At 40.6% G+C, this 20,857-nt stretch overlaps 1 protein-coding gene and 1 pseudogene across 4 annotated transcripts in view; one reads left to right on the top strand and one right to left on the bottom strand.

Annotated features, from left to right (window-relative positions):
* SLFN13 (schlafen family member 13) overlaps positions 1–18,799 on the bottom strand; it is a 91,507-nt gene extending 72,708 nt beyond the window's left edge. For all 3 annotated transcript variants that reach the window (XM_030922950.1, XM_030922952.1, XM_030922951.1), the window contains exon 1: positions 18,513–18,799. The gene's annotated coding sequence lies outside the window, so the exon portion shown is untranslated. The remainder of the gene's footprint in view (positions 1–18,512) is intronic.
* LOC104679597 lies at positions 7,705–9,214 on the top strand (annotated as a pseudogene). The gene has a single exon (XR_004054946.1). The product of XR_004054946.1 is annotated as a serine/threonine-protein phosphatase 4 regulatory subunit 2 pseudogene (transcript).
* Positions 18,800–20,857: the final 2,058 nt, after the last annotated feature.

A 20,857-nucleotide genomic window follows, 5' to 3' on the forward strand; every position in this document is an offset into this window, starting at 1 on the left:
CAAGAAAATGCTGAGAGATTTTGTCACCACTGGGCCTGCCTTACAAGAGCTCCTGAAGGAAGCACTAAACATGGAAAAGAACAATCAGTACCAGCCACCGCAAAAACTTACCAAATTGTAAAGACCATCAACACTATGAAGAAACCATCAACTATGGGCAAAATAACCAGCTAGCATCATAGTAACAGGATCAAATTCACACATAAGAGTATGAACCTTAAATGTAAACGGGCTAAATGCCCTAATTAAAAGACACAGACAGGCAAATTGGATAAAGAGTTGAGACCCATCAGTGTGCTGTATTCAGGAGACCCAACTCACGTGCAAAGATACACAGGCTCAAAATAAAGAGATGGAGGAATATTTACCAAGCAAATGGAAAGAAAAAAAAAAAAAGCAGGTGTTTCAATCCTAGTGTCTGATAAAACAGACTTTAAACCAACAAAGATCAAAAGAGACAAAGAAGGGCATTACATAATGGTAAAGGGATCAACTCAACAAGATGAGCTGACTATCCTAAATATATATGCACCCAATACAGGAGCACAAAGATTCATAAAGCGAATTCTTAGAGACCTACAAAGAGAGTTATACTCTCACACAGTAATAGTCGGAGACTTTAACACCCTACAGTCAATATTAGACAGATCAACGAGACAGAAAATTAACAAGGATATTCAGGACTTCAACTCAGCTCTGAACCAAGCAGACCTAATAGACATCTACAGAGCTCTCCACCGCAAATCAACAGAATATACATTCTTCTCAGCACCTCATGGCACTTATTCTAAAATTGACCACATAATTAGAAGTAAAACACTCCTCAGCAAATGCAAAATAATGGAAATCATAACAAAAAATCTCTCAGACCACAGTGCAATCAAATTAGAACTCAGGACTAAGAAACTCACTCACAACTGCACAAGTACATGGAAACTGAACAACCTGCTCCTGAATGACTACTGGCTAAATAACAAAATGAAGGCAGAAATAAAGGTGTTCTTCATAACCAATGAGAACAAAGACACAATGCACCAGAATCTCTGGAACACATTTAAAGCAGTGTGTAGAGGGAAATTTATATCACTAAATGCCCATAGGAGAAAGCAGGAAATATCTGAAATTGACACCCTAACATCACAATTAAAAGACCTAGAGACGTGAACAGCAAACAAATTCAAAAGCTAGCGGAAGACAAGAAATAACTAAGATCAGAGCAGAACTGAAGGAGATAGAGACACAAAAACCCCTTCAAAAAATCAATGAATCCAGGAGTTGGTTTTTTGAAAAGATCAACAAAATAGATAGACCACTAGCAAGACTAATAAAGAAGAAAAGAGAGAAGAATCAAATAGACACAATAAAAAATCATAAAGGGGATATCACCACCAATCCCACAGAAATACAAACTACCATCAGAGAATACTATAAACACCTCTATGCAAATAAACTAGAAAATCTACAAGAAATGGATAAATTCCTGGACGCATACACCCTCCCAAGTCTAAACCAGGAAGAAGTCGAATCCCTGAATAGACCAATAACAGGTTCTGAAATTGTGGCAGTAATTAATACCCTACCAACCAAAAAAAGTCCAGGACCAGACGGATTCACAGCCGAATTCTACCAGAGGTACAAAGAAGAGCTGGTATCATTCCTTCTGAAATTATTCTAAACAATAGGAAAAGAGGGAATCCTCCCTAACTCATTTTATGAGACTGGCATCATTCTGATACCAAAACCAGGTAGAGACACAACAAAAAAAGAAAATTTCAGGCCAATATCCCTGATGAACATCAATGCGAAAAATCCTCAATAAAATACTGGCAAACCGAATCCAGCAGCACGTCAAAAAGCTTATCCACCACAATCAAGTCAGCTTCATCCCTGGGATGCAAGGCTGGTTCAACATACACAAATCAATAAATGTAATCCATCACACAAACAGAACCAATGACAAAAATCACATGATTACCTCAATAGATGCAGAAAAGGCCTTTGACAAAATTCAACACCTCTTCATGCTAAAAACTCTCAATAAACTAGGTATCAATGGAATGCATCTCAAAATAATAAGAGTTGTTTATGACAAACACACAGCCAATATCATACTGAATGGGCAAAAGCTGGAATCATTCCCTTTGAAAACCGGCACAAGACAAGGATGCCCTCTCTCACCACTCCTATTCAACATAGTATTGGAAGTTCTGGCCAGGGAAATCAGGCAAGAGAAAGAAATAAAGGGTATTCAAGTAGGAAAAGAGGAAGTCAAATTGTCTGTGTTTGTAGATGACATGATTGTATATTTAAAAAACCCCACCGTCTCAGCCCACAAATCTCCCTAAGCTGATAAGCAACTTCAGCAAAGTCTCAGGATACAAAATCAATGTGCTAAAATCACAGACATTCCTATGCACCAAAAATAGACAAAGAGCCAAATCATGAGTGAACTCCCATTCACAATTGCTACAAACAGAATAAAATATCTAGGAATACAACTTAAAGAGATGTGAAGGACCTCTTTAAGGAGAACTACAAACCACTGCTCAAGGAAATAAGAGAGGACACAAATAAATGGAAAAACATTCCATGCTCATGGATAGGAAGACTCAATATTGTGAAAATGGCCATACTGCCCAAAGTGATTTATAGATTCAATGCTATCCCCATCAAGCTACCAGTGACTTTCTTCACAGAACTGGAAAAAACTACCTTAAACTTCATACGGAACCAAAAAAGAGCCTGCATAGCCAAGACAATCCTAAGCAAAAAGAACAAAGCTGGAGGCATAACGCTACGTGACTTCAAACTATATTACAAGGCTACAATAACCAAAACAGCACAGTACTGGTACCAAAACAGATATGTAGACCAATGGAACAGAACAGAAGCCTCAGAAATAACACCACACATCCACAACCACCTAATCTTTGACAAACCTAACAAAAACAAGCGATAGGGAAAGGATTCCCTATTCAATAAATGGTGTTGGGAAAACTGGCTAGCCACATGCAGAAAACTGAAAGTGGACCCCTTCCTTATGTTTTATACAAAAATTAACTCAAGATGGATTAAAGACTTAAATGTAAGACCTAAAACCATAAAAATCCTAGAAAGAAACCTTGGCAATACCGTTCAAGACATAGGCATGAGCAAAGACTTCATGACTAAAACACAAAAAGCAATGGCAACAAAAGCCAAAATAGACAAATGGGACCTAATTAAACTAAAGAGCTTCTGCACAGCAAAATAAACTATCATCAGAGTGAACAGGCAACCTACAGAACAGGAGAAAATTTTTGCAATCTATCCATCTGACAAAGGGCTAATATCCAGAATCTGCAAGGAACTTAAATTCAGAAGAAAAAAAAAAAAAAACATCAAAAAGTGGGCAAAGGATATGAACAGACACTTCTCAAAAGAAGACATTTATGCACCCAACAAGCATATGAAAAAAAAAGCTCATCATCACTGGTCATTAGAGAAATGCAAATCAAAACCTCAATGAGATACCCTCTCATGTCATTTAGAATGGCAATCATTAAAAAGTCAGGAAACAACAGATGCTGGAGAGGATGTGGAGAAATAGGAACGCTTTTACACTGTTGGTGGGAGTGTAAATTAGTTCAACGATTGTGGAAGACAGTGTGGCAATTCCTCAAGGATGTGGAATTAGAAATATCGTTTGACCCAGCAATCCCATTACTGGGTATATACCCAAAGGATTATAAATTATTCTACTATAAAGACACATACACACATATGTTTATTTCATCACTATTCACAATAACAAAGACTTGGAATCAACCTAAATGTCCATCAATGACAGACTAGATAAAGAAAATGTGGCACGTATACACCATGGAATACCATGCAGTCACTGAAAAGGATGAGTTCATCACTTTGCAGGGACATGGATGAAGCTGGAAACCACCATTCTCAGCAAACTAACATAAGAACGGAAAACCAAACACCGCATGTTCTCTCTTATAAGTGGGAGCTGAACAATGAGAACACATGGACACAGGGAGGGGAACATCACACACTAGGGTCTGTCAGGCGGTGGGAGGCTAGGGGAGGGACAGCATTAGGAGAAATACCTAATGTAGGTGACGGGTTGATGGGTGCAGCAAACCACCATGGCACATGTATACCTATGAAACAAACCTGCACGTTCTGCACATGTATCCCAGAACTAACAAACCTGCACGTTCTGCACATGAACCCCTGAACTTAAAGTATAATAAAAAAAAGAACTTGTCCGCATAACAAAATACCACCTGTTCCCCCAAAACTATTGAAATAATATAAATAATAATAGTAAATAAAAAATAAAATAGATTAGAAAAGAAAAAAAGTTGAAGAGATGGAAGCTCAGAAACATTAACTTTCTCAAAGTCACTCAAACCCATACCGAAAGAGAAACCTATACTCTTCCTACTAACTTTATAACCTCATACATAGACATCATCTGTCATGTCTTTTGGTCCCCTGGCTAGCCTCCCAGGTGACTGCTTTGCCTTTTATGTGATGTTTTGAGTCCTTCTAGTGTCCAGTGAGCCTGGAAGCTGTTGTCGTGTATCTCTTGTCCTGACCTAATGTCTTCCTGCCTACAGGGTCCCTTTGACTATCAGTTTGTTCCTCCTTTCCCATCCCCCACCAATCTCCCAACTTCATTCACTTCCCTTGCTTTATTCCCGTAAACTTTACCCCCTCTCCCTTCACCATCACCATCATTAAAAAAAAAAAGGTTGGGAGAAACACACAGATGGATAAAATAAGATAATTTGAGGACATATTCAAAATGGCTTTAGATGCCGGGTGGGGTGGCTCATGCCTGTAATCCCCACACTCTGGCAGGCAGAGGCGGGTGGATCACCAGAAGTCAGGAGTTCAAGACCAGCTTGGCCAACATGGCAAAACCCCATCTCTACTAACAAATACAAAAATTAGTCAGGTGTGGTGGCAGGCGCTTGTAATCCCAGCTACTTGGGAAGCTGAGGCAGGAGAATCTCTTGAACCTGGGAGGCAGAGGTTGCAGTGATCTGAGATCACGCTACTGCACTCCAGCCTGGGCAACAGAGTGAGATTCCATCTCAAAAAAATAAATACAATACAATAAAATAAAACACCTTTAGAAACCAAAGGAGTGTAAAATAAGAAAATCCATTATTTATTGATTGTCCCAGGAAGTTTACATATATCTCCAGTCTTCCCAAATTCTCCAAGGCAGATATACCTATTCCCATTTTCATGTGAGAAAACAGGGACTCAAATATGTCAAGTGAAAGCTGGGTGAGGTAGCATGTCTGTAATTCCAGCTACTTAGGAGGCTGAGGTGCAAAGCTCGCTTGAACCCAGGAGTTAGAGGCCAGACCGGGCACCATGACTTGCCCAATGTCCAGTGTCACACCACTAGGAAATGGCAGAGCCTGTGTCTGCACCCAAGTCTCTCAGACATCAGATCTTCTATTGCTTACACTCTACTGCCCTGCCCTGCCCTGCAAGCCACAGACTACCCCTACCTGACAAAGGGAGAAAATCACGACATTCGATGTCCCTTTACCTAGTAATTGAATAGGTCTTCTTTTTTCTTTACTTTTATAATGGAACACGCTTCCTGAGGAAATCACATAAAGGCAAGAACTGTCTCTTTCATTTCTTTAATATTCCACATAACACTTAGTAACTGACAGAGATTAGACTAAGTACTTAACAAATGCTTCCACTCCACATGCACCAAAGTAGTCACCGCTCCCCATGTGATCTAGGGACTCTGTACCTTTGCGTAGGTGTGCTCTGAGACTCTAATGCCTTCCTCTAGCTTTTTCACCTGATAAACTCCTCTTGTCCATCCCAGAACTCCCATATTTGTCCTTGCATCCTTGGGACTCCCACAGAGCATTGTGTCCATTCCAAGTACTAATTTCACTATGAAGCTAGAGAATCTTTAAAAACATCAGTGAGAGGGCCAGAGCAGTTTTTCTCAAACTATGTAATATCAGGTGAGGGCTCCTGAGGGTTTAGGACATTAAGAGGAAGGTATCTGGGGCTGGGCACGGTGGCTCACCCCTGTAATCCCAGTATTTTGGGAGACCAATGTGGGAGGATCACCTGAATTCAGGAGTTCAAGACCAGCCTGGGCAACATGGTGAAACCTCATCTGTACTAAAAGTACAAAAAAGTAGTTGGGCATAGTGGCAAACACCTGTAATCCCAGCTACTCGGGAGGCTGAGGCAGGAGAATCACTTGAGCCCGGGATGTGGAGGTTGCAGTGAGCCAAGACTGCACCACTGCCTGGGCGACAGAGTAAGACTCTGTCTCAAAAAAAAAAAAAAAAAAAAAGAGGAAGGTCTTTGGGGCTACTTGATTCAGACCTACCACCCCAGGCCCCGACTTTCTTCAGTACCAATAACCCCAGTTATAGACAAAATTTGTTTGAGACAGTCATTACCTTTCTTCCAAGAGAAGCACTGACAACGTTGAATCTGAAGCCAAATTATTGTCAATCAATTCTAACAATTAGTGCACTAAGAACATCTCTATTCTTTTCTTTTGAACTCTGTCACCCAGGCTGGAGTGCAGTAATGCGATCTTGGCTCACTGCAACTTCTGCCTCCTGGGTTCAAACAATTCTTGTGTCTCAGTTACCTGGATAGCTGGGATTACAGGCATGTGCCACCATGCCTGGCTAATTTTTGTATTTTTAATAGAGACAGGGTTTCACCATGTTGGCCAGGCTGATCTCAAACTCCTGACCTCAAGTGATCTGCCCACCTTGGCGTCCCAAAGTGCAGGAATTACAGGTACTTTGGCCTGTAATTTTGGTGCAAGATTGCGCCATTGCATTCCAACCTGGGAGACAAAAGCGAAATTCTGTCTCATATAATAATAATAATAATAATTTTAGAACATATTCCATGCCAAATACCAAAGCACTCCTACTCCCATCTTCCCATTTCCTGCCTTCCTAGTCTCACCCTTCTCGCTTACTACAGATGCTTTTTTAAAGTTTCTTGCCTATGCTTCCAAAATTTCTTTACTCAAATACAAACAAACATTTTTTTCCTTTCTTATACAGTAAGTACCTACTTTTTCGACAGTGAATTTTCAGCTGTCTTGGACTGAGAGACCCTTAGAGCTACCTGTCCTGAAGGAGAATTCTTGCATCACTTACAGATTAGTATGAGGCTCCCTCCATTACACAAATCTTCTGCTTGCCACAGGCAAACAAAGAACAATTATGTGACATGAGAATAACTTAGCAATATACGTTGGACACCTTTCCATATCAATACACAAAGAACTTCCTTCTTCTTCTTCTTTTCTTTTTTAACATCTAACATGCTATTTTATGGACGTATTATATTCAAATAGTCCCTATTGATGGACACTTGGGATTTTTCCCCCAATCTTTTGCTGTTATGAATAACCTTGTATATTTGGTATGTATGCAGGCATATGTGTGCGTGTGTGTGTGTGTGTGTGTGTGTGTGTGTGTGTGTGTGTATAAAATTATATGTAAGTCCTAAAGGGTAAATGTATTTTTTAATTCCAATAGATACTGGGCTCCCTTCGTTCCCCCCGCCCCCTCCCCCATCACCTGCGTGCCGTAGTGTGTGCGAGAGAGGGGGAGGGCTTCGGGGGTGTCGGGGGAGGGGTTCCGGTCCTGAGAGACCCGCGGAGGGAGGCGGAGATTGTGAGGGACGCCGGAAGCCATGGACGTAGAGAGGCTCCAGGAGGCGCTGAGAGATTTTGAGAAGAGGCAGGGAAAGGAAGTTTGTCCTGTCCTGGATCAGTTTCTTTGTCACGTAGCCAAGACTGGAAAAACAATGATTTAGAGGTCCCAATTTAAAGGCTATTTTATTTTCAAACTGGAGAAAGTGATGGATGATTTCAGAATTTCAACTCCTGAGCCAAGAGGTCCTCCCAACCCTAATGTCCGATATATTGCCTTTGACAAAATGAAGGAAAGAATACTGAAAATTGTCGCTGGATTTAATGGTATCCCTTTTACTGTTCAGCGACTATGTGAATTGTTAACAGATCCAAGGAGAAACTATACAGGAACAGACAAATTTCTTCGAGGAGTAGAAAAGAATGTGATGGTTATTAGCTGTGTTTATCCTTCTTCAGAGAAAAACAATTCCAATAGTTTAAATCGAATGAATGGTGTTATGTTTCCTGGAAATTCACCAAGCTATACTGAGAGGTCTAATATAAATGGGCCTGGGACACCCAGGCCACTTAATCGATCAAAGATTTCTTTGTCAGCCCCCATGACAAGAAATGGCTTGCCTGAGAGCACAGACTCAAAGAGGCACATTTGCAGCAAAATGAGGAGAAAAATCACAGTGACTCTTTGACATCTGAATCAGAAGTTTCCTCAGTGAGCCCTTTGAAAAATAAACATCCAGATGAATATGCTGTGGAAGCTGAGGGGCATGAGGTAAAAAGACTCAGGTTTGACAAAGAAGATGAAGTCGGAGAAACAGCCAGTCAAACGACTTCCAGCGAAATTTCTTCAGTTATGGTAGAAGAAACAGAAGCATCATCATCTCAGGATAAAGACAAAGAAAGCCCTTGTACCCAGCAGCACTGTACAGAAGAGGATGAAGAAGAGGATGAAGAGAAAGAAGAGTCTTTTATGTCATCAAGAGAAATGATCCCAGAAAGAAAAAAATCAAGAAAAAGAATCTGATGATGCCTTAACTGTGAACGAAGAGACTTCTGAGGAAAATAATCAAATGGAGGAATCTGATGTGTCTCAAGCTGAGAAAGATTTACTACATTCGGAAGGTAGTGAAAACGAAGGCCTTGAAAGTAGTGGTTCTTCTGACTGCTGTGAAACAAAAGAATTAGTAGGATCCAATCCCAGTAAAACTGGAGAGATTCTTTCAGAATCATCCATGGAAAATGATGATGAAGCCACAGAAGTTACCGATGAACCAATGGAACAAGACTATTTAGAAACATTTAGATGCAGTATTTTACATACAGTTCTGCTTTTAACACTGTATAACACTTTTATGTAATAAAGTGGACCTTTAGTTTTACAAAAGAAGCAGGTTGTAAAATAAAGTACTTTATGGATAATTCCTGAAAGAGTTGTACATGTAAGAACTGTGAACATCAGCTCCTCTGGGTTCTGCTTACCTTACCACTGACTTTCTTTCTTTCTTTCTTTCTTTCTTTCTTTCTTTCTTTCTTTCTTTCTTTTTTTTTTTCCCCCTTTCTTGCCTTTCTTCTTTTCTTTTTCTTGCCTTGTCCTGGGCAAATCAGTGGTGGTTGTGTATAGATTTTTTAATTTAGGATTAAGTTTTGAAACTGGAGGTAATTATAATTTTGAAACTTTTTGAGATTATCACATTTAGTTTATACATATGCAAGAAGCTTTTTGTCTCTTTCTGATAGCTCTAGCAGTTTTCATATTTTGGTCATAGTTTCAACATTTTAACATGTGAATTATAGGGTTTCATGCTGGTTTCCAGATTTTATTGTTTGGCTACATACAATGGAACTTTAAGTCATATATACATACATTATATATATATATAATTAATCTAAGGGGGGAATGTTATATTTTTCTGTTTCTATAAGAGATGAAAACAGTGGATACTTTTTCTATTGGTAATGACTGAGTTCACCTCTTTCAGGAGACATTTTCTTTCTCTTCTGAGTAACTGAAATAAAATCTGGTCCTTATGCTGTAATCCCAGCACTTTGGGAGGCCAAAGCGGGCTGATCATGAGGTCAGGAGATCGAGACCATCCTGGCTAACACAGTGAAACCCCGTCTCTACGAAAAATTAAAAAAATTAGCTGGGCGTGGTGGCAGGCCCCTGTAGTCCCAGCTACTCGGGAGGCTGAGGCAGGAGAATGGCGTGAACTCAGGAGATGGAGTTTGCAGTGAGCCAAGATGGTGCCACTGCACTTCAGCCTGGGTGACAGAGCAAGACTCTGTCTCAAAAAAAAAAAAAAAAAAACAAATCTGGCCCTTGTAAAACCCTGGAAATCTTGAGTCTGTTGAACGGAATGTGTTAAACACATTCCAAGAAAGCTGTTCAAACTCAAATTCTTTTGTATACTTCTGAGGTGCCTGAGAAAAAGACTTCATTATTTATGAGAAAATATGCTTTATCTTGGAAATTGTGTTCAAATGTTAGCTTACTATTTTGTAGAATGAATGTTTATGAAGCTGATATGAGTCCGTGTCAGAAGAACCAAGCAGGTTCCTTGATCAAAATTTTGCTTGCTTTCTGAACATTGTGAATATTACACATGTCTTTCTAAATTGTTCTAGTGTATGCAAATGTCAATGGTATGAAACACCACTGTACTGGAAGAATTAACATATTACTTTAGTATGTACCTGAACTAAATGACTGAAGCTTTAGGGGTGCATAGAAACCACCATAATTTGTATGACATTTTGAAGTGAATTAAATATTTTTGAACATGCTTCTTTGACAGCTAGTGTTATATTTTTCAGATCAACACAAAGGACAATGATTACTCTAAATTCAATATTTTCAAATTTACATATTTAAAGTCATGGAAGCTGCAACTTCCCTGTCAAAATTACTGGCTGCCAAATTTATACCTGTTTCTTCAGCTGTACCTTTTGATATTTAGAGTTTTAAAATTTCTGTAAAGTAGATTTTGTAGAATGTAATGTGTTCACTGCCTTTGTGAAGTGGTATATAATTGTATAATTTCTGTGTATAAACTGAATGCTTGGGCTTTCAATACAATATTCAAATAAAGCAATAAATATTAATGTTATTTAAAATTTTTTAAAAAACCTTTACCTCCAAAAAAATTTGAAGGGGAGTGGGACATAGGCATTGAGAATATTGGTAAGAAAGTAGTTAAACTCTTTGGGAGGCCAAGGCAGGTGGATCACGAGGTCAAGAGATCAAGACTATTCTGGCCCACATGGTGAAACACTGTCTCTACTAAAAATACGAAAAATTAGCCGGGCATGGTGGCAAGCTCCTGTAGGTCCCAGCTACTCGGGAGGCTAAGGCAGGAGAATCACTTGAACCCAGGAGGTGGAGGTTGCAGTGAGCCGAGATTGCGCCACTGCACTCCAGCGTGGGGACAGAGCGAGACTCCCGCTCTTTTTCAAAAAAAAGAAAGAAGGAAGGGAGGGAGGGAGGGAGGAGAGGGGTGGGGAGGGAGAGAGAGAGAGAGAAGAAAAGGAAAGAAAAAGAAAGAAAAGAAAGAAAGAAAGAAAGAAAGAAAGAAAGAAAGAAAGAAAGAAAGAAAGAAAGAAAGAAGAAGGAAGGAAGGAAGGAAGGAAGGAAGGAAGGAAGGAAGGAAGGAAGGAAGGAAGGAAGGAAGGAAGGAAGGAAGGAAAGAGAAAGAAGGAAAATAGAAGAGAGAAGTTAAACTTTTGGACTATACATTCTTAGGTGGATAGTGGGGGAAATGAAGATGGTCAAGGGAGGTGGTAAATCTGACAAATGAAGTAAAAGGAAGATCAATGATTCTTAGTCTTTTGTATTTCAAAGAACTTGTATTTGAGAGTGGTTGTGCAAATCAATAAAACTTAGCCGTGCTGTGGTGAGAAGGGGGCTCTTAAGACTCTCGGACAACCTGCACAGTCACTTTCTCTTTTGCTTGACTATGCATTCGTGCATGCCATGAAAACATTTCATTATTTGATTCAGTCGTGCAGGAAACATTCAATGAAAGCTCACACTAAACACAGTGCTGTGAGAGATACAAAGAATTTGCCTGCTGGGGACAAATGGTTTAGGTCACATCAAATTGCCATGACATGGCTTAAATATATGTGGAGAAAAATCCATAGCCCCAAATGCCTATATTGGTTAAAGAGAAAGATAAAAGTAGAGTGAATTGTATCAACATTTACAGAACTTAGAAAAAGAACTAGATCACAGAGGAACACAAAGGGAATAATAAGTGTAAGGGCAGGAGGAAATTGAAAAATCAGAAAGCAATTTATTTGATTAATAAGATTAAAAGTTTTGTTTTTCCTTGTTTTGCTTTTTTGTCTGGTTTTCCATCTTTTTAGACAACTCACTAATGTCTTCATTTTTTCACTAGCATCTTTATTATTTTTAAAAAATGAACAAATAAAATGGTGGTTGACGCAGGTGTGAAAAGGAAATAGATTTCTGAGCAGGAAATTATGTAGAAGGTGAAATCTTTCACAATCTTACTCATATGTCTGATATGCTCCTTGTAATAAAACTTACAACTGTCTTTGTCTATATTTTATGACCATTAAAACAACCTTGTCAGATTATTTATGCAAAGTGCCATTTGTGACATATAAGCTTTAAAGTTTTAATGTTTATTCCTATGGACGTATTCTTTCAAGTATAGCATGCCATTGGTTTCCTTGGATAAAATTTTCATATTGGCAGCTCTCTTCTTTTATTTTATTTATTTATTTATTTATTTATTTATTTATTTATTTATTTTTGAGATGGAGTTTCGCTCTTGTTGCCCAGGCTGGAGTGCAGTGGCGCGATCTCGGTTCACTGCAACCTCCATCTCCCAGGTTCGAGTGAGTCTCCTGCTTTAGCCTCCCAAGTAGCTGGAATTACAGGTGCTCACTACCGTGCCTGGCTAATATTTATTTATTTATTTATTTATTTATTTATTTATTTATTTATTTATTTATTTTTAGTAGAGACGGGGTTTCATCATGTTGGCCAGGATCGTCGTGAAATCCTGACCTCAGGTGATCCACCCACCTCGGCCTCCCAAAGTGCTAGGATTATAGGTGTGAGCCACCGGGCCCAGTCTGGCAACTCTCTTCTATATCTAAAATTATTTTGTATGAAATAGAAAATAATAGAAATAGAAATAGAAAAGTCTGAATTATTTTGTATGAAATAGAAACCTCAGTAACTGCTCATCTTTTCTTCTCCCTTTAAGACCTAAAGAAAACAATAAATACACAGAAAACTCTAGTAGATTTCTTCCTCTAAAATAATACCTGAGAAAGATTTGTTTCCATCAAAATATGTATTAAGAAATTTGAGGCCGGGCGCGGTGGCTCAAGCCTGTAATCCCAGCACTTCGGGAGGCCGAGACGGGCGGATCACGAGGTCAGGAGATGGAGACCATCCTGGCTAACACGGTGAAACCCCGTCTCTACTAAAAACTACAAAAAAAAACTAGCCAGGCGAGGTAGCGGCGCCTGTAGTCCCAGCTACCCGGGAGGCTGAGGCAGGAGAATGGTGTGAACCCGGGAGCTTGCAGTGAGCTGAGATCCGGCCACAGCACTCCAGCCCGGGTGACAGAGCGAGACTCCGTCTCAAAAAAAAAAAAGAAAAAAAAGAAATTTGAAAACATAAACGAATGGTTTTTAAAAATAGGCACAGGCCAGGCACGATGGCTCACGCCTGTAATCCTAACACTTTGGGAGGCTGCGGCAGGTGGATCAACATAGTGAAACCCCGACTCTACTAAAAATACAAAAATTAGCTGGGCATGGTGGTGCGTGCCTGTAATCCCAGCTATTTGGGAGGTTGAGGAAGGAGAATCGCTTGAACCCAGGAGGTGGAGGTTGCGGTGAGCCAAGATGGCACCACTGTACTCCAGCCTGCACAAAAGGGGGTGAGACTCCATTTCAAAAAAAAAAAAATGGCACAAAAGCAAAATTTGTTTGATAAAAAATTGATAATGCAGATAAATCAATAACAGAATAAAAAGCATCAGGGACGTTATCAAGAAAAAATTTATAAAGTACCTGGCTCCATTGGGATTATGGGAAAACTTTTTTTAAAACTTCAAAATCAGGCCAGGCACCATGACTCTTACCTACAATCCTCACACTTTGGGAGGCCAAGGCAGGCATATCACTTGAGCCCAGGAGTTCAAGACCAGCCTGGCTAACACAGGCTGGTCTTGAAATCCTCACCCCTACTGAAAATACAAAAATTAGCCAGACATGATGGCAGGTGCCTAGAATCCCAGCTACTCGGGAGGCTGAGGCAGGAGAATCGCTAGAATCCGGGAGGTAGAGGTTGCAGTGAGCCAAAATCATGCCACTTCACTCCAGCCTGGGTGACAGAGTGAGACCCTATCTCAAAAACAAAAACAACCCAAAAAACAAAAACAAAAAAAACTTCAAAATCATATGATTATCACATTGTTAAATATATATTGTTTGACAGAAAAAATGGCAGACTACAAAATTCAGTTTTATATATTGTATAAACAATATTATGACGATCAATAACCTTTTCACCCTTATCTCCCTTATCTCTTATCATCTTAATAATGTTACATTCTTTCACAATTTGTAAGCATCAAATAAACAGAATTTTATATTCTACTTTTATCACATAACACCACTACAACCCTTCCAAGTTATAACGCTTTTAGTTATAGGTTTCAAAGGCTATATTACAATTCATCAAGAAGATGCTTAATACAATGTTGCATGTAGAAACTATTTTTAAAAGATGCATATTAATGAACTGGGCACGTCTCAATTGTTAAAATTGAAATTGCTCTCAATTCATACTTAAATATAAATAATAGTCATAAATTATTTACTCAACAAATATTTATTGGATATCTATTATTTGCCTACCACTGTGCTAAATCTGGAAAAGACATTGGTGAACAAAACAAACGTGGTCCCTCTTCTTGAGGAGGTAGACAGTAAACAAGTGACTCTTATGGACAAAAGTTTAGAATGTCAGGGGAGCTTAGAGTGGAAACACTGCCCTCACCTGGCAGTTGGAGGGGAAATGGGTCCAGAGAAGGATTTCCAGAAAAAGTAACATTTGAATTAGGATCTGAAGAATGCAAATGATATGAAGAGTTAATTTGGTGAAGAAGGGTGGGAATAATTTTCTAGACAGAAGTAAGAAGGATTATGTCAAGTTCAAAAGACTGACAGCACAGAGCTGGAGGGATAGAAGCAGGAGATGAGGTTGGAACGATGCTCAGGTGTCCAACTGTGCATTGTTCGGTAAACCACTTTAAGGATTCCTGACTTTACCCTAAGAGTAATGAGAAGCCAGCCAGACATCGTAGCTCACGCCTGTAACCCCAGCACTTTGGGAGGCCGAGGCAGGCAGATCATCTGAGGTCAGGAGTTTGAGACCAGCCTGGTCAACATAGTGAAACCCCATCTCTACTAAAAATTAAAAAATTAGTCGGGCTGCGCTTATAGTCCCAGCTACTCGGGAGGCTGAGGAATGAGAATCGCTTGAACCTGGGAGGTAGAGGTTGCAGGAAGTCGAAATCACGCCACTGCACTCCAGCCTGGGCAACAGAAGGAGACTCTGTCTCAAAAGAAAAGGCTGGGCACAGTGGCTCACACCTGTAATCCCAGCACTTTGGGAGGCCGAGGTGGGCAGATCACGAGGTCAGGAGATGGAGACCATCCTGGCTAACACAGTGAAACCCAGTCTCTACTAAAAATACAAAAAATTAGCCAGGCATGGTGGCACACACCTGTAGTCCCAGCTACTCGGGAGGCTGAGGCAGGAGAATCGCTTGAACCCGGGAAGCAGATGTTGCAGTAAGCTGAGATCGTCCCACTGCACTCCAGCCTGGCAACAGAGCAAGCCTCCATCTCAAAAAAAAAAAAAAAAAGTAATGGGAAGCCACTGGAGGATGTTAAGCAGGAAGACATGGCATCAGACAAACATTTTTTAAAGTTCTTTCTAGCTGAAGCAGGCTAGAGCAGTCATGGAAAAGACTTTTCAGGATATGGTTTCAGCAGCCCAAATGAGAACAGATGGTGATGTAGACTAAGGTGGTGACAATGGAGAAGCAGGCAGAGTTGAAAGAGATTTAGAATTAAGCCAGCAGAGTTGAGAGAGATTTAGAAGTAAGCTGAGGGGCCTGGCGATTGATGGAAATTCGTGTCTATTATTTTAATTGCTCCTCTTCCATCTCAATCCAATGGATAAGAACCAGAATGGGCCTAGTCACTGGTGGGAGCTGTTTATGAGATACTGCTTCTCACCCCAGATTAAAAACCATAGCTTAGCCAAACACTGAAAGGGAGAAAGGATCCAAATGTGGAGAGAGAACCTGGATATATGTCAAAGCTTAAGCAGCCAGAAGCAGAAATCTCTACCAAGGCCTGGGATCAAGAGTTCTGATATAAGAAGATCAAATCAATCAAGTCCAGATTCAAAACAAATGGCATAGTAGGAAGATTGATGCTTGTGCTCCTCATGAGCTGAAAGAGCTAACATTTATTGAGCCAGGAACTGTACCAAAACCTTTACATACATAATCTCATTGATTCCTCACAACAAATACTGTTACCTTTATTTTATCAATGAGGAAGCTGAGGTTGGGGGACATATTCAGAGTCATATGGGTGAGGCTCAAATCCAGGAGTATTTGATTCTAAATGCTAGTGCTTCTAATCAAAACCTAGACTCTGTCTCTCTCTCTCTCTTTTTTTTCTTTTTTTTTTTTTTTTTCTTTTTTTTTTTTTAGCAACAGGGTCTAGCTCTGTCATCCAGACTGCAGTGCAGTGGTGCAGTCATAGCTCACTGCAGCCTTCACCTCCTGAACTCAAGCAGTCCTCCCACCTCAGCCTCCCAAGTAGCTGGGACTACAGGTGTATGCCACCATGCCTGGCTAGTTTTTTTATTTTTCTTTTTGAGACAGATTCTCGGTCTGCTGCCCAGGCTTCAAGGCAGTGGCGGGATCTCGGCTCACTGCACCCTCCACCTCCGGGGTTCAAGTGATCCTTCCACCTCAGCCTCCTGAGTAGCTGGAATGACCGGCACGCACCACTACTCCCAGGTAATTTTTGTATTTTTAGTAGAGACAGTGTTTTACCATGTTGGCCAGTCTGGTCTTAAACTCCTGACCTCAAATGATCCACCTTCCTGGGCCTCCCAAAGTGCTGGGATTACAGGCGTGAGCCACCGCACCCGGCCCTGGCTAGTTTTTCTGTTTGTTTGTTTTGTAGAGATGGGGTCTTGCTATGTTACCCAGGCTGTTCTCAAACTTCTGGGCTCAAGCGATCCTCCCACCTTGACCTCCCAAAGTGCTGGGATTACAGGCATGAGCAACCACACCTGGCGCAAAATCTAGACTCTTAATCATTGCGCAAACTGGTCTCCCAAATTATTAAGCCTCTTGGAAGACAAGAGAGTTTTCATTACTCTGGTAAGAATAACCAGAGTATTCTCCCTGGTATTTGTGACAGCATTTATTTTATGAAACACATTTGATAACAAGAAAAACATGGGTCTATTTCTGTCAAACACAGGCAAGCAAAAGTCATACGTAAAAACATAGCTAGACAGAACACCTAGGGCTTTCACAAGTATCTACTTTAATTAATGTCGGTAAACAACATAACCCAATGCAGTGACGCACTTTCAAAAATTACATCTCAATCCAACTAGATCATAGTTTCCCAGTCAATACAGCTTGAATTTCTCTGAAAACAAAACAGTGTATATATTATGAGAAACAAGAAAACACAGTTGGGCTCAGTGGCTCATGCCTGTAATCCCAGCACTTTGGGAGGCTAAGATCGGCAGATTGCTTGAGCCCAGGAGTTTGAGACCACTCTGAGCAGGGAAACCCAGTCTCTACAAAACACAAAAAAATTAGCTGGGTGTGGTGGTATATGGTCTATAGTCTCAGCTCCTCTAGAGGGTCTGAGATGGGAAGATCACTTGAGCCTGGGGAAGTCGAGACTGCAGTGAGCCACGATTGCATCACCGCACTCCAGCCTGGGTGACAGAGTGAGATCCTGTCTCAAAAAAAAAGAAAAATCAAAATAAGAAACCCCTTTTCATAGCGATGAAGCAATCAGCTAACTGCTAAAGAATCTTCACAGGCACAGCCGGGTACAGTGGCTCACGCCTGTAATCCCAGCACATTGGGAGGCCACGGTAGGACGATTGCTTGAGGTCAGGAGTTTGAAACCAGCCTGATCAATCTAGCAAGACTTCCTCTCAACAGAAACAAAAAAAATTAGCCAGGCAACCTCGTGCTCAGTGCCTGTAGTCCCAGCACTTTCAAAGGCTGAAGCGGGAGGATCCTTTGAGCCCTGGAAGGTCAAGGCTGCAGTGAGTTGCGATCGCACCACTGCACACCAGCCTGGGTGAAAGAGCAAGACCCTGTCTCAAAAAAAAAAAAAAAAGAATCTTCACAAGCATCCCTTCCTCCCAAGGCTCCTCCCTTGTCTCATCTGAAGGTTTGCTCCCCAGAACTATGAGAACCCTCTACATCTCTCTTTCTCAGCCCAGCCAGGATGTAGGACTCTCTGGGCTGGAGTCCTACATCCCAGGCCTCAGCTACAAGGTGAGTCCAGTCTAAGGGCCAGCTCCTCTCATTGTCTATTTCATTTATTTATTAAAAATGTAGACGTAAAGTGTCTACTTCGTCCTCTCTTGCTTAAAGTGGGTATGTCTGGAAGAGTCTACAGCCACAGAGGGGATTTTCATCTTAGAGTTATGAGGTCTCTTTGAGAGACTCTCCATTCCATTGAATAGGCATGGCTTAGATCTCTCTGGACAATCTGTACTTACCTTGAGAATTAAAAGATTCCACAGGGTTGAGATGCTGAAAAGATGAGAAAGTTCCAGGAGTTCTGATACACTTAGGAGTCCCTGCAGTTTGGCTGAAGACAGTGGTAACCCTCAAAGGCTAGAAATGGCTCTCAAATCTGAGCTCTCTGCAGAAAAACAAGCACAGGAAAAAGGCTGTTTTGGTATTTCTGAGAATGAAACTAGAAGGTTGCCGCCTTTTTTAAGTTTCCATTTCTCAGAATGCTCCTACTCACTTTAGGCCTGCCTTTCTAGCTTCAAGGTGGAAAAAATGTGCTATTTCCTGCTTATCAGTAGACTAAGTGGGTCAAAGACTAGTTCTGGCTAAAGACGAAAGAAACTTTAACAGAAGAAATCCTTCAAACACTCTGGAGAACAATGCTACAAAAAAGTTTTTTTTGGATACACACCAAACTGTTATTAAGGATTACTCTTTCAGGAGTGGAACTGGAGAGGAAGAAGATGGAAAGGGAGGAGAGAATTGTTACCTTGTACAGTAGGCCTGAGTTACTCAAGAAATATTTTTCTGTTGGCAAGGAAAAGGGAAAAAACAAAATGAAAAGAAACAGTGAAAGAGCCAGAAAGGAAATTAAACGGTGCATCTCACTGACTTTCTCTTTTAATTTTTATAGTAGCCTACATAATCCTAATAGTTGTAACTGGAGCCGAGATGAAATTCCTGCTGGATTCACTATTACTAATTTAGCTGCCAATACTGTTGCTATCGTTCTAATCAAGTTCCTGCTAATTTTTTACCTGCTGTCTCCCTCAACCAGCCCACAGGAGTCACAATTCCCTTGAGCTCTTGTTGGTTTCTTGTTCCATTTCTTTGGGTGTCTATCTTTATACATTGAAAAAATTATTACAGTGTGGATTTAGCAATCATTTTTAGCTATAAGAAAAGGTGCTGTGCACTAGAGGTAATTGAATTAGAGATGTCATTCATTAATCAGATAATTAGTTCCCAATCTTGGCTGCTTGTCCAAATCCTTCGGCATGTTTTTAAAAATTCAGATGCTAAGGTCCTTCCCCAGACATTCTGAATTAGACTATCAAGTAGCGGTGCAATATCATCAGGAGGTAGAGAAACATCACATATACACAACACACATACATAGGCATAAACAAAGAGACAGACAAAAACAGATCTTAAAATTTTCATTTAAAATCTTAGCCATGAATTAGGTATACATAAACACAAGATTTAATAATTTTGGTAAAAGTTGATTCTCATTTTTGCCTATTAATATTTTCTTTCGATCTCATCTTTCCATAGACATTTGTTTAGGATGACAGCTTTCTTTAAAAACAAAATCCTTTTAGATATAAAAGTTCAAATCTTCAAAGCTGTACCTATCTTAATTATGACTCAAAACCAGTAAGTTTTATAGCTTAAAATCAATAAGGCTTTTATCACTTAACCATGGATGCAAGAGGCATCCCCAAGGAGGATGCAAGCCATGCAGCCCTTTTGCCGCGCGCGCTGGCTCACGCCTATAATCCCAGTATCTTGGGAGGCTGCAGTGGGCGGATCACTTGAGGTCAGGAGTTCGAGACCAGCCTGACTAATATGGTAAACCCCGTCTCTACAAACAATACAAAAATTAGCTGGGCGTGGTGGCGCATGTCTGAAATTCCAGATACTCGGGAGACTGAGGCAGGAGAATCACTTGAGCCTGGGAGGTGGAGGTTATAGTGACCGACATCACGCCACTGCACTCCAGCATGGGCGACAGAGTGAAACCGTGTCTCAAAAATAAAAAAGACAATGAAGGTTCAGATGACAAACGCCTCTTATGGACTGGGACCTTTTATTAAGACAAACTTCTCTGAGAGCTGGCACAGTCGGACGAAAATGCTGCTTATCTTAGAACTTGGGTTCCAGGCTGGCCGCCTGATGCAAACCAGCAACGCTTGCGCCCCCTGGCGGCGAAGACCAGAGAGACTATTTTAAAACCGGGCTCTCGGGACGTAAAACGAAAGAAGAATCTCATCTTATGATTTTCTTCCTTGTGACAAACAACATAAACGACATCACAATGCACACAAGGACTTTTTATTATTCCTGGGAGGCTGTGAATCATAACCAGACCAAATTTACAAAAGTTACAGTTCAAAGAACTCATTCTTACAAATGTTTTTCTCCTGCCGATCTGAATTTGGAAAGGAAAAGACAAGGAAAATGTTTAACGTTCTCCTCTCCACAGGGCACTGCAGGTAGACACGGGGGGAGCTGACTTTGGTAAGAATTTTTACCTTTTGGCCGGGCGCGGTGGCTCAAGCCTGTAATCCCAGCACTTTGGGAGGCCGAGACGGGCGGATCATGA

This window comes from Rhinopithecus roxellana, chromosome 19 (assembly GCF_007565055.1).
Source record: "Rhinopithecus roxellana isolate Shanxi Qingling chromosome 19, ASM756505v1, whole genome shotgun sequence".
In the NCBI taxonomy this organism is placed as follows: Eukaryota; Metazoa; Chordata; class Mammalia; order Primates; family Cercopithecidae; genus Rhinopithecus; species Rhinopithecus roxellana.